This window comes from Dysidea avara, chromosome 11, assembly GCF_963678975.1.
Source record: "Dysidea avara chromosome 11, odDysAvar1.4, whole genome shotgun sequence".
NCBI lineage: Eukaryota > Metazoa > Porifera > Demospongiae > Dictyoceratida > Dysideidae > Dysidea > Dysidea avara.
This window is the reverse complement of record NC_089282.1, coordinates 13,754,451-13,775,096: the sequence shown is the minus strand read 5'-3', so window position 1 is coordinate 13,775,096 and position 20,646 is coordinate 13,754,451. Positions and strand designations below refer to the sequence as shown.

At 38.3% G+C, this 20,646-nt stretch overlaps 2 long non-coding RNA genes across 8 annotated transcripts in view; one reads left to right on the top strand and one right to left on the bottom strand.

The window, feature by feature from the left end:
- Window positions 1–2,789: 2,789 nt before the first annotated feature.
- The window catches only part of LOC136239165 (uncharacterized), a 35,550-nt gene continuing 17,693 nt past the window's right edge, over window positions 2,790–20,646 (bottom strand). The window contains exons 1-5 of one of the 5 annotated variants that reach the window (XR_010693375.1): window positions 17,458–17,559; window positions 6,310–6,365; window positions 5,877–6,257; window positions 3,034–3,145; window positions 2,790–2,985 (exon numbers count right to left, since the gene is read on the bottom strand). This is a non-coding gene — a long non-coding RNA (uncharacterized lncRNA). Of the gene's footprint in view, window positions 2,986–3,033; window positions 3,146–5,876; window positions 6,258–6,309; window positions 7,810–17,457; window positions 17,560–20,646 lie in introns of those variants that run through there. The other 4 variants (XR_010693377.1, XR_010693378.1, XR_010693374.1 and 1 more) reach the window with 4 other exon arrangements.
- LOC136238845 (uncharacterized) lies at window positions 17,597–19,855 on the top strand. Of its 3 annotated transcripts, none has more exons than XR_010693220.1 (9): window positions 17,597–17,810; window positions 18,550–18,725; window positions 18,793–18,829; window positions 18,885–19,094; window positions 19,184–19,331; window positions 19,383–19,438; window positions 19,488–19,542; window positions 19,596–19,698; window positions 19,752–19,855. It is a non-coding gene; the product is annotated as an uncharacterized lncRNA (long non-coding RNA). The 3 variants fall into 3 exon arrangements; XR_010693221.1 differs by having other exon boundaries at window positions 18,885–19,133; window positions 19,491–19,542; XR_010693219.1 differs by having other exon boundaries at window positions 18,885–19,133.

Here is a 20,646-nt window from a genome sequence, read left to right as displayed (position 1 = left end):
CACCTTTAAATTTTATTGGATTATAAGGCGATACATAATAGTGGATTGTCAAAGACATACAGATCTTAAGGTCACTGTAAAGATTTAAAATGCACATGTAAATAACTTCAACTTTGTAGTATATATAGCCACAGACTCTTCTGTTACTATTTCAATCAACTATATGGCCCCATCACCATATTAATTTTTTACAACCGGAGTCAAAAGTCACTTACATATACAACTAGTTTTTGGCCACAACTAGCCCCTTATAACATGACAGCATACGTAAATGCTGTGGTATCATTTGAGTTTATAAAGTTGAGTTTCAAGGGGTTTGGGAATGTAAACCCTGTATGACATTAAATTTTATTAGCTTCGATTGATGCTAGGTTCTGATAAATGCAGCATGGAACATTGGTACTGATAAAGCAAAAACAACAGCTCTCAGATACTACAGCCTTGTTAACTGTATACATGCTAAGAAATTAATTGTTTTACTCAAGCATGTTAACCCAAGCATCATGTAGCAACAACTGAAAATACCCACTATAATATTAAACTATTTGACAGAAGTTGTTCTCAGAAAGTGATTAGTATATGACAGGATGTTTGGAGCAATGGTAAGATAGCACAGGTCAAGAAAACACTGGCAACTTTTTGAAAAAAGATTATGACTGTTCTATTAGAGTATTTCGATTTTAGCAGTTTTTAGGTTAAGCCTCACACCAAACGTATAATCTGAGCCCCTCCTAGTAATTCTAAGTAAAGATTAGCCATTCTCCCTTCCCTTTCCATCTTTTCATTTCCCATGCATACGTATAAGATGCAATTGCATCTGTACTACAACTTCTAGAAGCTTCCTAGCTTGCACATGGTAAAATTTTGGAGGGGGGTGCTTTAGCACCCCAAGCACTCCCCTAAATCCGCCCTTGGTTATACATAGGTGGATCAAGGATTTTTGGCTCTGATCAGCAGCATAGCATGACAACCAAATAAAAAGGTAACTGCCTGCTGAGAATAACTGCCCTCCACTAACTATATATGTAGTAGTTGTAAAAGGGGCATGAGGGCTTTGCCTGATATGTATGCTTGACTGCCCGAGGGCAGAGGGCATACGTATCAGGCAAAGCCCGAATACCCTGTGTTACAGCTAGTATGTAACACTTATTAGGCTGATAGCCTGTACTAGTGTTGCACCGATAATCGGATCGGTTATCGGAAAAACCATATATCGGCTATTTTTTTGCATATCGGTATCGGATCGGCACCAAGATGAAAAAAGCAGCAGATACAGATATATGAATTTATTCAGAAACACATGCTCACGTGCACCAAATGATGTCTACAAATGTAATGAGTTGCATTATCATGTTGTCAATACTACTTCAATGCAATGTCAGCTGCTGTTGTAGCAATACTGCCACTATAAACAAGCTAAAGTGGTCCTTCACTAGCTGCAGGACCAGGTGTCCTACAGACCTTCAGCACTTGTGCTGTAAAGCATCAATAAAAAATAATAAAAAATAGACATGTTGTAGTATATCGGATCGGCTACGTTTATCGGTTTGAAAATATTATCCAATATCGGTTATCGGCAAAATCTCATATTAGTGCAACACTAGCCTGTACAGGGCAGTGATTAATTGATTGATTTATTATTTAAACTCACAGTACTTGGCAAGGCTGTTCTTCTGTACTGGAGTACACATAATACACAATACATAGTACACAGCAAACAAAACTACATTCAACAAACATACATACACTGTTAAAACTGATGTGCTATGGTAGCACTCCAGGTGCTACCATAGCATCTATAAAATGTGCTACGATAGCATTTTACAGGTGCTGTTTTCAGTAGCACCCGTTGCGAGTGCTACCATAGCACAATACTTAGCTGCAGTTAACCTAGACTATAAACAATCTCTTTTACGTCTGCTTCAGCCATCTTCGCCATCTCATTATGAGCGGCGCTTAAATATTAAAACATTGGTGCGCTTATTGTGGGTGTGCAGACGATGTGGTGAAAAATCTCCCATGCGTGCATGGCATGGCGAAATGAGGTACACAAAACTTATCTCATTTGTATACTTACTTGTTAACGTATTGTAAAAACGTGTGTTGCATCGCTAATGGCTGCCTATACTGGCAGCTGCCCGTCTGGCAGGGGTTGTACCATATTTGGTGGAGACGGAGGGGGGCACGGGCCCCCCGCTTTTATGGGACAATGTTTGCAAGAAAAGATCGAGATACTCTAATAGAACAGTCAGGATCTGGATTCTCTAATAGATCTAGAGCAGTCACAGTATTCAGAGAAGCAGTGTAGCAAGGCTACTTAGCTACGTATGCGTTGTTATAAATAAGGAGAAATAATTGGTGGAGAGCAGCTATTCTCAGCAGGTAATGACCTTTTTTTGGTCTTCAGCACAACTGGCCTGGCCCCCTCACTCTTTGGCCTGCTCCACCGCCCCTGGGTTGTACAATCCTGACAGCAATTGTACCTGACACAATCATGTAGTTTCATCGATGGTTTTAGCACTTTTTAAAAACTCGAATATTAGCTACAGCATCTTGTAGAGCATGAAAAATGCTGCAGTATTTGCCAATAATTGCTTTTGTATTAACTTGTGACTTAAACAAAATACGCATGGGTAGTTCAGGGTAGCCATATGCAGAGCATGAACATATAAGTTACCGGGTATGCATATTGTTAGCATCACAGCTGTTAATGCAGCTGCTAAACTTGGAACTGGAAGTTTTTTTTCATAAATTCATTTATGCCACTTCAACTTGACTACGTAGTTGTTTCATAAGTGAAAATCTTAACAGTATAAGGTCAGTACATACATAAATACAAATATTGACAGAAATCAGGACAAAATAACAAAATGTGCTATGGTGCAGACGAAATGGCAGGCAGCCATGGAAAAATTTATGCAGAAACGGCAGCATAATACCAGTCACTTGATAGGATCTCAGGTGGCTAAGACGGTACGTATATGCCTGTAAAAATAATTGGTTATAATGTAAACATGAAACTTGTTCTTGTACCTTCCTCTCATTGTAATCATGTTCTCTCACTGTAATCACCATATTCCATCCACACAAATGAACAAGCCATCTCTACTTTTCAATGACATTTCATTGTTTGTGTTGCCTACAACTTGAAAAATATGTCCAGTAACACTATTATTCCATTTTCCATTGCTAGGTTTGTATTTATGGTAATGTGACCCATTATGGCCTAATTATATTACAAGACCATTGTGGTTCATGTTTATACAAAAATTGAAAACTTAGGGCTTCTTATAGCAAACAAGGAACAGTCTGTACTAACAAACTAACAAATCCACATGTGAGGTCCAAATGTTTGAGAAATGTGCAAATCGAAGTTCAATTTGCAAAAATTTCTGCTGGCAGATTCTCATATTTTCGAGTGAGCAATGTCTTGCCTATAAGCCATCAGTATTCTTAAGTATTCGTAAGTCTGTCATGTGCATGGTTTCGAAAAAGATGCAACCAATTACAAGAAATCATTTGTGTCTCACAAATCAGGATACCTCAATAGTCGGGACACTTGTCTATGGTCCCATTTTTATTAGTTTAAAACCCTAAAATCAAGACACCTCACTGAATAAGGACACCTCAATAGTCAGGAAATTTGTACATGGTACCATTTCTATTACAGTACACACTTTTAAATCCCTGAAATCTGGACATCTCACACATAACGAAGCCTCAATAATCAGAACTCTTGTCTGTGGTTCCATTTGTATTGGTGCACACACATTTAGACCACTGAAATCAGGGCACCTTGATAATCAAGACACTTGTCCGTGGTCCCATTTGTATAACTGTCCACGCATTTAGATCACTGAAAGTAGGACACTTGTCCTTGGTGTCATTTGTGTTTGTACACACATGACATGTACGTACTAGGGCACCACACTAATAAAGATGCCTCAATAATCAGGACATTTGTCTGTGGTCCCATTTGTATTAGCATACACACATTTAGACCCCTGAAATCAGTACACCTCACAAGTAATAGACACTTGCAATAGGTGTCTTTGAGGATTTAAAACCTGAGGTGACATCCCAGCAATTACAAAGATACAGCAAAGGTATCTACTGACCTCAAAAATGATTTTTAAATTATAACAAGTGTCTAACACCCTATTCACACTAATCCGGGTTAGCCAGGATTTTTCAACTCGAGATGTTGAACTCGGGTTGGCTCTTATTCAAACTACCGCATCAGACTCAAGCTCAATAGTACGAGTGCCAAATAATTAGTTACAGTAGGTAAAACAATTGCACATTAATTAAAAGCTTTTGTTATTTAGGTGCTTAATAAAAAGCACTACTATTGTCTCGAGTAAGCAAAGAACTTGCTGAGATAAGTTGTATAATACTATAGCTGGCATGTTTAAGCTATTGGGTACTTCTTTTGCCACGAATATAAACATGCCGTCTGTGTCTCAGAGTCTACCAGAAGTACAGTATGTTGTAGCCATTTTGTAGAACAGATTTAGAGCATAGAATATTCTTACCGCGTGGCCAACAGAAACAAGTTATATTGTATATATTGTTAGCCCACTTGGAATGCGTTCACACTACACCCTATCCTGGCCAACCTTTGCCAGCCCACCTTTGCTTGTTGTGCTGTGCTGGGCTTGGTCTGGTATGGCTCAATTAATTCACACTGCAATTTATTTTGAACCATGCTGTGCTATACCTGGATTATAGTATGTACGTGTTGAGCTGGATCCTCAAAAACAGTTAATAACTCATGGATGCAATTACACGACATGACCTTGAAATTTTGCTAATTTGAAGTATACATTTCCTATGAGGAAGACATAAAAGTGCAGTGTTTATTACAGCCTTTTCCCAAACTTGTAATGGAGCTAAACAGTATGTGTCTGTTGTTGACACCTTTGGTGTTACCACTAATCATCTGGTTGGCTGAAATGTCGATTCTCTTGAGAACCCACTTTAATTTTTAGCTATTTTTCAGGAACAAGCTCAACTTGAACATACTATAGAAGGTAGTGCAAATGAGGTGTTAGTGTTTTACAGTATTTCTAGGGTATTTCTGTGAGCCCCCGGCCCACACTGAACATTTGAGAGATCACAGCAAGCTGTGTAGCATACTGCAACAGTTTGTTAATTAGCTCAACAAATGTGTAAGTGAGAGAATGACCGCAAAATGTGAAGCTCCAGGATAGCTACTGTACATTATAATTGGCAACAAGAGGCTAATTGCATTGGCGAAATGTATTTTGCAGACTGGACCGATGGACTGAGCTGGAACAGCTTTTTATCCAAGCATTATCTATCTCTTTTAGTTGCCTTTCAAAGACATTGCCAATCTACAACTGCTGGTACTGCTCTTCTAAACAAAGCACAGAGGTCATACCTGCACCAGTTTATTAGAATATTTACAAAACACGTGTACTTGTGCATACTAGTAGTGATAGAGGCTACCGCTCTACTATAGATTTTGCTGCTCCACTACTTAGCACTGGTGTTTAGGCTTCAGTGATGAGCCAGTAAGTATCCTTAGTTCCAGTCATGTAGTCTCGAGCCCACCTACCTGCTCAATATCAACTAGTCTAATTTGTAGTTGTGCATTCGCTATAAATTATGGCTAAACCCGTGGAGGAATAGCCATACCACCCTACAAAGCTAAAATTCTAATACTGCTATGCAATTTAAACAAATTAATGCATATGTGACCTTCCTGACTCTTTAGGAAGAGCAGTACCAGTAGTTGTAGATCAGTTATGGCGTCTTTAGCACTACAAGTATTTGCTACATTATTGTTTAGTCCATGCATAGCTAACCAAGGGGTGCAGGGCCTGTGCCCCCTTATATTAACCCCTGAATACCTCAGTATAGGGCTTGATGACGTCAACAACATCACCATTGTTCCCCTGAGATCCTAACACATTTGGTAGAGGTCTCATTGGATGTCTAGGACTTGCTACAACAGCTTAGACCACTGGCTCTTCTGTTAATGATAAAATTCATTTCATCCCTTATTAATGAATGGGTCTGGGGAAGGATGTGGAGACTTAGGTTGTCAAATCAGACTTTCATTGCTGGCCACTGTAAGAGAGGGAGGGGGAAGAAAAAGGATATAACGTGAATTAGATGAACTGGCAATGTCAGGGTTGATACTGTAGTTACGACATGCATGTTACTTCAGCCATTCTGTACTCATCAGGATTAGATATACAAGGAGTTGTTTCCAGCTGTGCATGTGGTGACTATAGTACATAACACAAAAGTGTACAGAATATTTAGCACTTATTTAATTACCATTTCAGTGTGCCCTGTGTCCTTTTCTGCTTCAACTCATATTGTACCATCTGCTCCTACAAGACAACACCTCAAATAAGCGAATGATGCCCATTAGACTAGCACACAAATCTTATAACTCTAGTAGTGTACAACAACATTGACATGATAAGTGACTTAAAGTGTGATACACACATGTGACCAAGTCTGACAACACCAGGCTTATAGCCTGAAAATACATATGCTTTCTTATATAATATTACAATTCTGTAAAGTTCAGGAAAGTCTCCAGGAATTTGTACAAAAGTGGTGAAAAAGTTTATTGTTTATCATGTTCACAGAGAGAGTTATTAAATGTCAAACCTTTAAAAAGTGGTCAAAATTTGATAGACTATAGCCTGGTTTTCTAAGACCAGGTCACATAAGAGGTTTAAATAGGTGAGTTATACATACTGCACATATGTGATCTCATTTCAGCTTTCTAGAAACAGCAACATGAACATACCAGTCTTACATTTTAATGCTAATTTGTATCACAGGAACAAGACAGAGCTATACTTCTATACTTTACTTGGCCTTATTGTATTTCGCAGACTGGACTCACAAAACGAGTTGGAAATAGGTTTTTAAAACAATAATACAGGCATTATCTATCAACGTTTTCAAATCAAGAGCAAAACACCAAAACACTTTCTGCCTGAGCAGATTTTACAAGTTGTTTCTAGTTTGGTCTGAGAGTCTGGTCCATGAAATACCACACCATGTGTGTGTGTGCACATGTACATGCGGCGACTAGTAAATGACATAAAGGAGACAAGGAAGAATATTTAGCACTTGTTTTTAATTGACACTATTCCCATTAGACTACCACGCAAATCTTATGTACACAACAACATGTAGAGTGACTTGAAGTATGATATATGATCGGATCTGCAAAAACCTGGTACAATGGCACATTTTTCGAATTCTTGATTATTCAATATTTATAACCTACAAAATCAAATGTATACTCTTGGTAAGTTTCAGCTATGTATGCCAATAACTTTCAGAGTTACTGCCCTACAAAGGAAGATTGATTAGTATAGCAAGCGTTGGGAAGATAAATTACAGGTGCTTACAAAAACGGTTGTAACGTATGAACAGAATAGTATAGAGTTGCAACTTGTACCATCGTGTTACCATTGCTGGGTAAGTTTTTCCTTGTGTCATTTTCTTCACTACATACAAACACGAAATCAGTGAAGAAAGGTCCATCACGTACGAACACTTTGACATGACATAAACAAAAGGCCATAATGTATCTGTTGGTCTACTGCAGCGAAACAAGGATTTTCGTACTTTGAATAGGTGAATAAGTTGATATCAAAGTTTTACCATTAGACCTTTTCTTCACAAAGAAATATACTTTTAAAATTATTTTGTTGAAATACACAAGTATTTCACGCATTGTAATCAATAGTTTATACCGTAAATTTGCACCAATATGCCAGATTTTCACAGATCCGGTCACATCTGCATATGAGGTTCATGTAGGTAAGTCGTGCATACCTGTGTGATCTCATTTCAGCTTTCTGAAAACAACATTGTGAGTATGTATGTACACATCATATAACACAAAGAACTAGTAACCAAAAACCAGTTGCCACATATGCATTTCAAATTAAATTTCTGAATGAGTAAATAAACTATTACTAATTTTATGCATTTCATGCTGTTTACTCAATAAAGAGGAGTGCACATGTTCTTTGTTTTGTTATTTTTTTCCTACCACAACTGTGTATCGACCACGATGTAGAAGATGTGGGAAGGGGGTCACATCCTTACCACTCTTGCCCAGCCAAAGATGCTGTTTGTTTCCGCTGCACCAGAAGAGGCCATCTAAGCACCCAGTGCTTATCTACCACAACTGCTTATAGACCACAAAAACTAACAATGGATGAGCCCTTGAACATGAGAAATGAGAAGTACTTGGATACAGTGTACAGTGCACAGAAGGTAGAGATGAGAGGACAACAAGTTCCAGGAACTGCTATTCATCCCCAGTGTACAATATAAGGGAAAATTATTGCTCGGACAGAATGGCCAATCAAAAGTAAATTTGATTGGCCATTTCTGAAATAGCATGGCCATAAGATAGAGGTGTACTATCCTGGTGTGCGAAGCACACCCCACAGTGTGAAGCACAAGCCTTCTAGAAGGTGGGGGCATGCTCCCCCAGAAAATTTTTGAAAAAGGATCACTCAGATTGAATCTGAGACCACTTTCAGCTACTTACACTGAACTTTATGCACATACATTTTACAGAGAATTAATTATGTTTATTAGTACTACATGTACAAAATTTGTATTGCTGCATACATATTTTTCAAAAAAAAAACTAATCAATATATTGTACAGCCAGTTTGTAGACTTACCTGGGCTAAATGCTTTGTTACAAGTGGTGTTGAGTCAACACAAATTGAATTATAACTATCCAACTAGCTATTGTTAAAGCTTCTCTTGTCAATTGCAACTTACTCTCGAGCTTGCCGTGTGCAGAACACTTTTACCACCCCACAAAACAGGGGCGGATCCAGACTTTTAAAAAGGGGGTTCCACTTTGGAATTGCAACTTCAGCCTACGTAGCTGTAAATTGGAGACCAAAAAAAAAGGTCATCACCTGCTGACAATAGCTGCCCCTCACCATAGATGCTATCACCAACTATATATATTTCCTTGTTTATAACTAGATACATAGCTTGCTACACTGCTCCTCAAAAGACTACTGTGACTGCTCTATTGGAGTATCTCGATTTGACTGCTCTATTAGAGTATCTCGATTTGACTGCTCTATTAGTGTATTTCGAGTAAGAGAGGCTCTTTCAAAAGGAGGTTCCATGGAACCCTTTGAACCCCCTCTGGATTCGCCCCTGCGAAATGGCCATCTTATACTTAATATCGTACCTCCACTTTGCAAATATTGCTTTCTTTTCTTCTCCTGGAAAGCGCCACTCATGCAGTCTGTGTAGTGATCGCTTCTTCACAACATCGACTGTAACCCATAACCGATAATTGGGGTAAACACGAGGTGCAGTGCTCTAGCGTACGCATGCGCATCGAGTCGATGATCAAGACTTCACGCAGCAATGAAGTAGCTTCGGTAAGGAAAGGTAACGATACGATAAAAATAATAATAATGATGACTATAATAATACAAAGACTAATAATAAAGAATTACAGTTGTGAAATTATTTTGACCGGCACAAATGGCCGACCAACGGCTACATTGATTGGTCAACAGTATCACTTGGTCGGAAAATGGCCGATGGCCGACCGTTATATTGTACTCTGCATCCCCCAGATCATTCACCTTATTGAACAGAGTTGAAGGGGGGAGATGTGACATCAAGATATCACATGGTGATGACAATGTACATTCCCGTGTAAACACGTCTGGTTCTCTTCTGGTATAAAGTATGTATGTTCGTATGTTTTGACATGATAAGAAGCAAGTCACAAGTATATTCACCTAGAAATTCTACATCTTGCACCTCAGAAGCGGTGGTAAAATGTACGTATTAAGGCTGAAATGGACGGATAGCAACTTTTACTATCCGGATATCCTAAACAGAACCTTTCCAGATATCCTACAGATAGTGGCTACAAACATTTAAGTTATTATAAACATCCTTGTTTAACTAGAACTAGAATTCATTATGAGAACAAATAATTTGTGGTAATCTTGCAGTGTTGCTTTGCAGTAACAAGATTGGCAGCTGGAGAAAACACGGAAACAAGATCTAGCTAGCAGCTGTTACAGTACTTTTTCCAGTAGTAAAGAACAGGCGAAAACTCTTCTGCTACGACTTATATAGCAGCATATACTACTTTGCTTCGTCATTAGCGATGGGCATGGTCACTCGCAAACAACAGATAAAATGCTTTAAATAATAAGAAGCTATCCAGTTGGCTTCAAACTACTATCCGGATAGTAAACTATCATCCAGATATCCGGATAATACGGGTATTTGTTTCAGCCCTAGTACGTACAGCTGTATTAGAAGGGTTTAGAGTTGGTCTGAAGACATTTTTGGGCTTTGCTGTGCCTAACCAATGCTGCCAGCTATCATAAAGGGTTTTAGGGTGATATTTTTGGCTGGAAAAGCCAAGTTCTTCATATACAGTACAATATAATGACAATCTCTACAGCATACTATACAACAAAAGAAAGCCCTTGAACTGATGAAAGGTACCAACACTGGTGGTGGACTATTGACACTACCAGTTTAATCTCATTCACACTGTGATCATCTCCTTTCTTTTTCTCTCTCCCTCTCTCCTCACACACACACATATGCATACACACACATAGAATGGCCAATACTACCTCAACATCGTCCTATGAGAAATCCTACGACAACTTGACATTGACAACACCAACTCCACCAGTGAAGAAGACAATTTCAATGGTATTAACATCGATGAATTCATGGACAACATCCCCACCCCAGTATAACCGATGAACAAAGAACCAGAACAAGGTAGTTTAGGGAAAACCCATTCAACAACCCCATCCAACAATCCCACAAATGCCACCAATAGAAAAGAAAGACTTAAAAGCTCCCTTTGTCCTGAGGGCGCCCCAAATACGGAGGGTTAAGGCCGTCCCCTCTTCTAATTCAAAAAATGCAGCAAACAAGCCTAATTAGCAGTGTGCTAAACTAATATCTATATTGGGTTTTACTTTGCTGCTATATACACAATTGAATCATTGTAATTTGTATTTAGTACTTTATGAAATATTTTGTAATTCTGCAATTACGTTGCTAAGGAGGTGTACCTCAAACAAAATGCTTTAACCCACTAATAATGTACAGAAGTATCTTCTTAACTGTTTTATAGTTCGTCTATAACAATTTCTAACACAAATTCTCAAGGCAAAGCCTCAAAACTGCTCTACATCTTCTTCCCATATGTACGGGCACACCCCCTTTTCAACTCGAAGGAATTTGTTATACCCGGTAGCCTAGGAGGCCAGCTGTGTTGTTTTATAGCTTTTGACATCCGAAAAGCCCATGGGAAAGGCCTTTACTGCGTCCTTATAAAACTGCACGTATTAATTGTCTTAAACCAAAGCTTACCTGCCCAGAAGTTTAATACAGGCTCTATATGGCCCTTATTTATCACATAAAGGCTGTTTTTAGCAAACAAAGCTTTACTCACATGGGTGCGGAAAGACAAACAAATATACATACATACATCCATACAAACACACACACACACACACACTTTTCGGAAAACAATTTCAGTAAACCAGGCACATGCCTGGTTTAAAAATTATTATTTGGATGGGCAAACCTTGAAATTTCAACTTGATAACCTCAACCAAATTAGTTAAAGTTACAGCCCGTTTACACTAGCCCTCTGTTTTGACCTGTTTCAAATTAGAGCGATTTCTAGCTTAATGTAAATGCGTAACGAATCAAACCAAACCGTACTGAACCAATCTGAGTTGGACCTGCTAGGGATGTGGGTCTGGTTCAATCCACTTACCGGCTTCGCACTCACCTGTTATAAACAGAATATGGGTATGAGAAATTACTAAAGTAGCGGTTGTGCAGCTCAACAACCGATCCCGGATCGAGCTGGATCAATCTCACATGAATCGAACTGTAGTGTAAACGGGCTGTTAGTGACTTACTGAAGGGGATGGTTAAACCCGGAACAAAGATATTGGAACTTAAGAATTCGGCGGCATCGACTCTACCTGATGGTGTTACTATTGCCAGGCATTCAACAACGTCCTTGGCAAATGACTTCGGGGACATCGGCTTCTTCTTGGGGGTCTCACCGATGATATCTGCAGACATATCCAGGAGACTACTGTCCATGTCTTCAATAATGCTACTTGTGTGGTGGCGAGAAAAAAAAAAGGTAAATAATAAAGTGTTTAATTTTAATGCTGTAGTAAGTCAAGATATGTGTTAAAGAGGTGATTGGTGAGAGAGAAGATGGTAGACGGAACTCTGTATTGGAACTTAAGAATTGGAACCTAAGAATTACGTTCCAACTTAAGTCTTAAGTTCCAATACTAGTATTAAGTTCTTAGTTACCTGACTATTGACAATAATATTGTCAGAGTCTCCTGGAATTCTGAACAACATCACAGAGTTCCGTCTACCATCTTCTCTCTCACCAATCACCTCTTAACACATATCTTAACTTACTACAGCATTAAAATTAAACATTTTATTATTTACATTTTTTTTTCTCTCCACCACATAAGTAGCATTATTGAAGACATGGACGGTAGTCTCCTGGATGTGTCTGCAGATATCATCGGTGAGACCCCCAAGAAGAAGCCTATGTCCCCAAAGTCATTTGCCAAGGACGTTGTTGAATGCCTGGCAATAGTAACACCATCAGGTAGAGTCGATGCCGCCGAATTCTTAAGTTCCAATAGCACTTACAGAAGCTGTCATTGTAGCACCTACCGGAGGTGCTATCATAGCATCAATAAGAAAGCTGATCAGTTCTTGGTGATATCCGAAAGCGAGGAACTATTTGACACCACCAGTTTTATTAAAGCAGCCGTTGGTCTGATAGCATGGTTCTATGTTATGGATATGGCATATCCTGTAAAGGCTAGGAATACATATGTATTTATTGAAACTACATTATTTAAACTGCCAACCACTACATCCTTTACAGGAAGTGCATTGCAGGCTATTAGTGCCATGGAACAGCTAGAATTGTAAAACATTAAGAAAGTATTCATTTAGCATCATATGTTGTATAATATGAGATGACAATTTATATTATCCATATGTGATTTACAAATCCTACATCAGGCAAATCAAACGAACACCACCAGTGGATAGATACACTACCAGTCTATTGGTTTTACCCACAGCATTACTGTGGACCCTCGGGTTATCCAAACCCCAATGTGTCTCAAGCAATGGTAAAAGTGTGAATTGTTTAGATAACTGAAGTCCACACATTTGCTGTACTCTAATTGCACATTCACTAGCTTGCACTTAAAATACTCTAATAAAACAGTCATTTCCAATTTCACATAAACAAGGATACAGATAAATGAGGTTCGGATAACTGAGGATCTACTGTACTCAAACTACTCGAGGCTGGTTTTAACAGACATCTTTTCTGGGTGGTGTGGCTGCTTGATTAGCAGTTTCTATCCTTATAAAGGACCTGGCTTCATGCAAATCAGTGGTGCACAGGTAGATGGACTCATATAGTTGGACAAACATTTTCTGGGTTGTTACTGCTGCATATCAGTCACTAAAAAGCCAGCACAGCCCTGTAACCATGCATGGTTGCCATGGCACTAGTATTATCACGAAAGATGCAGCCACTTCTACCAATGCTACAGCAGAAACAGCATTGGAAGTGTAGTATTAATGGAGTCTAAAGCAGTTACATAGACACAATGTATGGAATTTATAAATCCTCAAGTACATAGTACCCTTACTTCATAGCAACCCTGCTTACAACACAATCGCGATAGCAGAATAACGCATTGGTGTTGATCATTAAATAGAATGAACACAAAATACCAACTGTAGAACAAGTTAACTAAGCTACTTTCTAATATACTTCAATATACAATTGCTACAAAACTACAAGTAGAAGGTTAGAAGGTAGTGTGAACAGGGTGTTAAACTCTTTTTTACAATACACTCAAATTAATTATCTTTTCCATGGCAGCTTCTGCTGTAGCCTTTCCTAAAAGTCACTGGATCTTTCATAATAATACTAATGCCATCCCAAGCACCATGGCAACAATGATGCTCACGTGACATAATTTAATGTGTCCTATTACATCTTCACACAGTAACTAGGAATGCGTATTCATTGTAGATTTTGAACATGTTATTATGCCTGAAGGCATGGAGTATATCAGAAAACAAGGTGGGAGACACAATCTGGAATACGGAATAACAAAACGGTGGAATAATGGAGTAATTGAAAATTATATTCTAAATTTTTATGCCTTCTATAGCACTATACACTCCTTACTTCATAGCAACCCTGCTGACAATGCCTTGGGGTGATCATTAAATAGAATGCACACAAAGTATCAATTCTAGAGCAAATCAGGTACTTTTTAACTCACTTCAATACATAATCGCTATAAAACTGAAAGTTTTCTCTGCTATACTTGCTTATACCAGCTGTCACACACAATTAAGTAACTGCTGGAATTTATTAGTGACAAAACATTCCATCCCCAAGAAGTCTATTCTGCAGTAATCTACTTTGTCTAACCTACGTGACTGTTAGCCATCCATCACCAAACGTGTTTAAAATAACTTCAATCTAAAGTCAAACACTACTTGAAAATTCTTGTTACTTCGTATCTAATAAATTCAGACAGTCACTTGTGTGAACAGCTGGTATGAACAAGTTAGCAGAAAGAACTTATAGCAACTGTATATTGAAGCATAACTACTTAGCTTGTTCTACAGTGGATAGTTTTGTTTGCATTGCTATTGTGTATTTTTGCTACCACCAAATCTACACCTTTCGCTGTCAGCAAAGATGAATGGAACACCAAGGAAGCCGGGCATGCAGTGCTATTTCGGAGCATACAGCAAAACCTCTATAATCCAATACTAGTCAGGATAAAAAATTGTGTTGGATTAGCAAGGATGTCGTGTATATTACATAGAAAAGTCTTTTTGGTATACAAACAATGTCAGATTATATAGAGCTATTCTGGATTACAGAGGTAGAGAGGTTTCAATGTATCTAAATGCCATGCCACAAAAATACTATGCTACTACCATAGATACTATACTAATAACACGGGATTGGAAGCTCCATTTCATGCACTGGCACTCCTCGTTGTACTGGAAGTAATTAATTTGCCGGTTGCATCATGTCATTAGTTATGTTGCTACCTTCGTCACTATGCTCTATTATTACAGGACGGGATTTGGCTCTTGTTCTGTGAGCTATAAGTTCGTCTGTATAAAACAAAGAACTGTACAGTAATTGCTACACTAAGCCACAAATATTAACCCATGAAGGAATGATTGTAGAAACTCTTAGAGTTGCACTTAGTTTAGGTTGCTAATGACGTTGTTCGGCACGCATTCAATCAATAATATTATTATGACATAGCACTTCCGAATTCTCCCATTTCTCTCCTATTAATGATGTCATTAGTTGAACATGGGTATGTGAGAGTAGGATATATTCTCCTCAGTATATATAAATTATTATGAACTTGGTATAACTAACCCTGATTATACAAGTACATGAAAAAATTTGGAATTTTCAACTACAGTAAGGACCATAGCACATTGATAAAAAGTACTGAAACAAGTTGGAGTAGTCCATGATATTAAATCACTGTAATACAATAAGAAGTGTTATATCCCTACTGTGCTCAAGATACCATAACGGAAATGCACAGTAGGGATATAACACTTCTTATTGTATTACAGTGATTTAATATCATGGACTACTCCAACTTGTTTCAGTACTTTTTATCAATGTGCTATATGGTCCCTACTGTAGTTGAAAATTCCAAATTTTTTCGTGTACTTGTTTGTTAACTTTTTTGTAAATAATTTTATTATAGCTGGTGACCCCACGCATACCGCATCTGAAAAGGCACCGCGTGCCCCAGCTATATCAATTATCGTGTGAAAAGTGAAGTTACCATTACGCTTCGTTGTCAGCTATGTTCAACCCGTTACACACAGTGAAAACTAATGGAAATGTATTAAAGTACAGATAGTTCCAAATGGCTTGTGCCGCACGTTGGTTCAATTCAATGCTTTTTCCAGAAGATTTTTAGTGTTAACCAAACAAGAAGTCACATAGTTTGTGTACCTGTTTCGGGTATTTCTAAGCGTCCTCCAGACAATTGCTGGAAATATGGCAAAGCTAAGCGATTTGAGTGTGGGCATTTTTTGTTTCCTGAACGTTACAAGTGCAAAATGGTACTTGCACTTTTGTGGCTGCCCATACATCACAAACTACAACATCATGTCGTTACATCATAACTTCACGATACGCCCTTCTACAGGGATATATGAGAGTAGAACACTCTCCTTAGATTATATATATTATGAACTATTGGTTATACATACATACATACATACATACATATACATAGTTAGCTACACTTCAGTACAAACATTTACATAACAGGCATGAACAATGCAGTAATGATGATCAACAAGATCCAGAGGCAAAAGCAAATACACTGACCAATACTAGCTAACTGAACAGCATGGCAACTACACAATTTTAATGTCAGCAGATGGTATGGTGAACTTTTATGTGGTAAGGTAAAGCCATAGAGTAGCTATAAGCTTAACAAATACAAAAGGCAACTATGAGTGAAGTATGAAGTAGTTTATTCAGTGTCGTGGCTGTCACTGGCTGCGTTGTGAGAGGCCTTTTTGTATATTGAAGTGCTTTTTGGTATTGCCAAGAACCGGATGCCTGGTATACTGAGCTTTCTGTAGCTGGTATCTAGGAGACCAAACGGTTTGGGTCAGACACACCTGGCCTATTGACACAGCAAGTTCTGTGCTGGTCAACCTCCTCCACCAAAACAGACAGCCTTTTGCTATGGGTGTGGCAAATGTTTCCACCACAACAGTAGTACAATTGGTAATCAGGACAGTCTCATTTGTAATGTACCTAGATTTAGATTACTCAATACAGTGAATCAGGATACAAGTTTCTCATCTCTTGCCCACATCACTATTCCACTCTGCTGCCTCTAAATTCATTACTACTATATTTGATCATGCGTGCTAGTATTTCGATGTTTAGAGAAACTAGGCATCTAAGGAAAGCATTTCTTCCTGCTTCGGATGCCGGTAAAATAACCCTTAAGGAGTCTTTTGATAATCCTTGTGTGACAGATAGCCTGCTGTTGCTGTGATTTGGGTGCTTCCTTCAATACTTTAATGAAAATGACTGCCCGCCCTTTGAGGAAGTGGCTGAATCAATCAATCAATCATCAATTAAAGCGTTTCGTTTACCCCAGTCACGAACTAACACAAGGTAATGAAGTGGAGGTAGCAACTGCAAACACAACTCAGTACTAGTACAAAACACGTGTAAGTACAAAACCGGAAACATTTACACTAATCACGTATTAGCATTAGCCTATATAGCAAGGAACGATTCCAACTTACTGATTTTACTTCATTATTCGGGTACGCTAGCACAGAAGAGGACGAGAGGTACATATCGCTTCTGTCGCTTCGCAGCTGTGAGACAGCGCACGTGATAAAAATAATTTCTTTTTTTGGAATGGGTAGCCAGTAAGTTACCATGGTGACAACATTTAAGCTGTGCTTTGCCGAAGGAAAATGCCTTATCTGGAAATAAAGAAGAAAAACAGGAAGAAGACACAGCTGGGTTGTAATAAGGCGGCGTTTATACCGTGCGTCACTAGTCGTAGCTAGTAGAGCCGCTGTGCTCGGTCAAGTTTTGTGGCTGGCCACGCAAAGTCTAAAACTCCAGTAGCGGACGACGATAACATCATGTAAGTATTGTACTGAGGTATTAGTTGACTGTATTGCAAATGTAATTTCAATGTCCGGCATCGGCTTCTCACTGAGTTCAAGTTTCTAACCTAAGTATGTTGGGCTCAGCCATAGTGTCTGTGGTCAGTATACTATCTATGGCTCAGCCTCTTGCTGTACTAGTTGTACACCGAGCGGAAAGCAGTCTAGAAAAGCATGCACATGTTTTTGAAAAAGATATATTATGGTAAATTTACGCCTAATCCTGTTTTTCTAGCACTGAGCCAGGGGTATGAGAATGCTGTTCTATAGTGCCGCACCATACTATGGTTTGTCACTTACTTCAGGCATTTACATGTCAGTATAGGAAAAAGGAAATGCTATATCAGGCCAGAGAGTTAAAGTGTGTATGTTGTCTGCCCCTTTGAAGTTCAGCTCCACTCATAGGGATTATGTACACGAGACCCTTTGTGAGAAGGATTTTTACATTTTTGTTTGACACCGACTGTGTGGTGTATGCTGTAAAGTTGCCATACTTGGAACTGTCTGACTGGCTAACACCAGTACTATCATTGTGTGGCTGTTACAATAAACTACTATAGGTTGGTCATGAAGTAAAGAAGTGTTTGCAACAAATCACCACCTGAGAATCCATGACAACATTGAGTGATTGTTGTTAATGAATTACATAGATCCAAAGTCTAACTATTACTTAGCATTGTTATGTCCTATATATTATGTGTTATTTCTGTTTTGTAGAAGTCCATCGCTGGCATATAGATTTAATCAGATAGCACTGATGGTGTTCTGTTGTGTTGTCTGCGAGATTATACCATCTTGACTACTATAGTTGGATGATTTCAGAGGATTTCACTGTTTCCTCCTCAGCTGCAGCTCCTGCTGTTGTACTAATGAATGTATTACATACAAGTTAGGTGAGAATTATCATTTCTATAGGTTCCATACGTATTTGATATTTATAAGCCTATCTATATTGTGTAGGTTACAAAGGTTGTTTTGGAAAGATTTTTGACTGAGGGTTAGTTCTCTGTTATATGTAATGGACTTTACCTGTTACATATTTACATACTCAGGATGAATACATGTTGTGATGTAGTCTTGGTAACTTGCTGTTGAGATGTTAACCAGGTGGTTCGTTGCTTGCAATTCAGTGTTGTATTCTGAGGCTATGTTTAGTGTGTTATTTCAGAACCATCAGTTCTTAGGAGTAGGTGTGAGCTACAGCTGTAACACAGATTAGTTGGAGACCTGTTTTCTGACACTTATTGTTTACGTTATTATAGGTATCTACATATAATATTTTAGGTTACCTACATCATAAAGTATGTTTTATTGTATTTGTTTCAGTTATTCATGTTATGTTTTCCCATAGTTGCAACGTGACTGATATGAATTCCTTTATCTGCTAGTGTGTATTCTGGTTACGTGACATTATTCTAACTCCATTTTGAAGTTGTGCAGGAATGATAGGAACAATTGGATTTTGTGCTATATACCAATATATTTATGATGTCAAAATGGTACGTGTGTATAAAGCTATTATATTTGCTTGACTTAAATGTCCATAATAGTTACTCTCAAGAAACATGATTTACTGCATGAAGATCTCACCTGTCTAAAGATTTTGGTAAGCTGTTATGCTTACATCTATTGTTACTACATGTTGTACCATACAGCAGCTTGAAACAAATAACACGGGTGGTGGAGTAACCAGCTTGTACAGAAACTATTGTAAGTTTTTGTGGTCAAACTGTTTTGTACTTGGTAAATGCAACTATTGATAGGAGGAATGTAGAAAATGTACAAGTAAAGTGCGGTTGGTGATAACTCCACCCCTTCCAGTCCTGCATAATGGTCGAAGATGTATAAAGCACCGTACCATACATGGTATGTGAACAAATTCATGCATATAACAATTATTTATCCTTTTGTACTTGCAGGCTTGTTAAAGAAAACCAAGCAACCTAATAACTGAACTGCATGCAGTTTGTAACTACTGTACAGATGTATTTTATTTTCATTTATTAATGTTTGTATAATAATATGGTGTTGATACCTGTCAAAGGTGCTATGGTAGCACCAAAAGATGCTATGGTAGCACTTACAGAAGGTGTCATTGTAACATCTATGAGAGGTGCTATCATAGCATCTATATAAAAGCTTAAAATTTGACTGCTCAATAGCACCTACCATAGGTGCTACCATAGCACTTCTGTTTTAACAGTGTAAATAACTATTACAACCGTATTAAATTACAAAAGAACAAACAATTCAAGACAAGTCATGTAGGTACTTGAGCAGACCATCATGAAAATTAGTAACGTCATCAAATAAATTAGGTGGTAGTGAATTCCATCACACTGTAGCCTGATGCCGAAAGAAGCGATGACTAATGATCAATCACCCAAGCCAATACGAGTGTAGCCACTGGCTGTATTCTATGCATACCTAAAATTTTCGATTATGGGTCAGCAACTAGTACGTTCTGGTTACGTTTGGTTATGATAAACGGACATATCCTAGAGATATCACGGAGAATTTCCTTTACGCGAGTTTAATGTTTTAATCTATTTATTATTTATTTAAAAGCTTTACAGTGCTGCAAGAGCAGCACTGATGGTCCTCTAGTTTCCTGTACCAGTGGCCAGGAGTTACAAGTAATAAAGTAATTACTTAATCAGCTAAGTACAATTGAAATCAGTGCTAAGTTGAATCGTTTATGGGAAAACTATGCATTTCACTTAAGGCCTAGATAGGTAAGCTTGCTTGTAGAGTGGTTACTCCATGCATAGTGCTAGCTTTGTGATGAGGTTGTGTCCATATTCGAAAACGTTA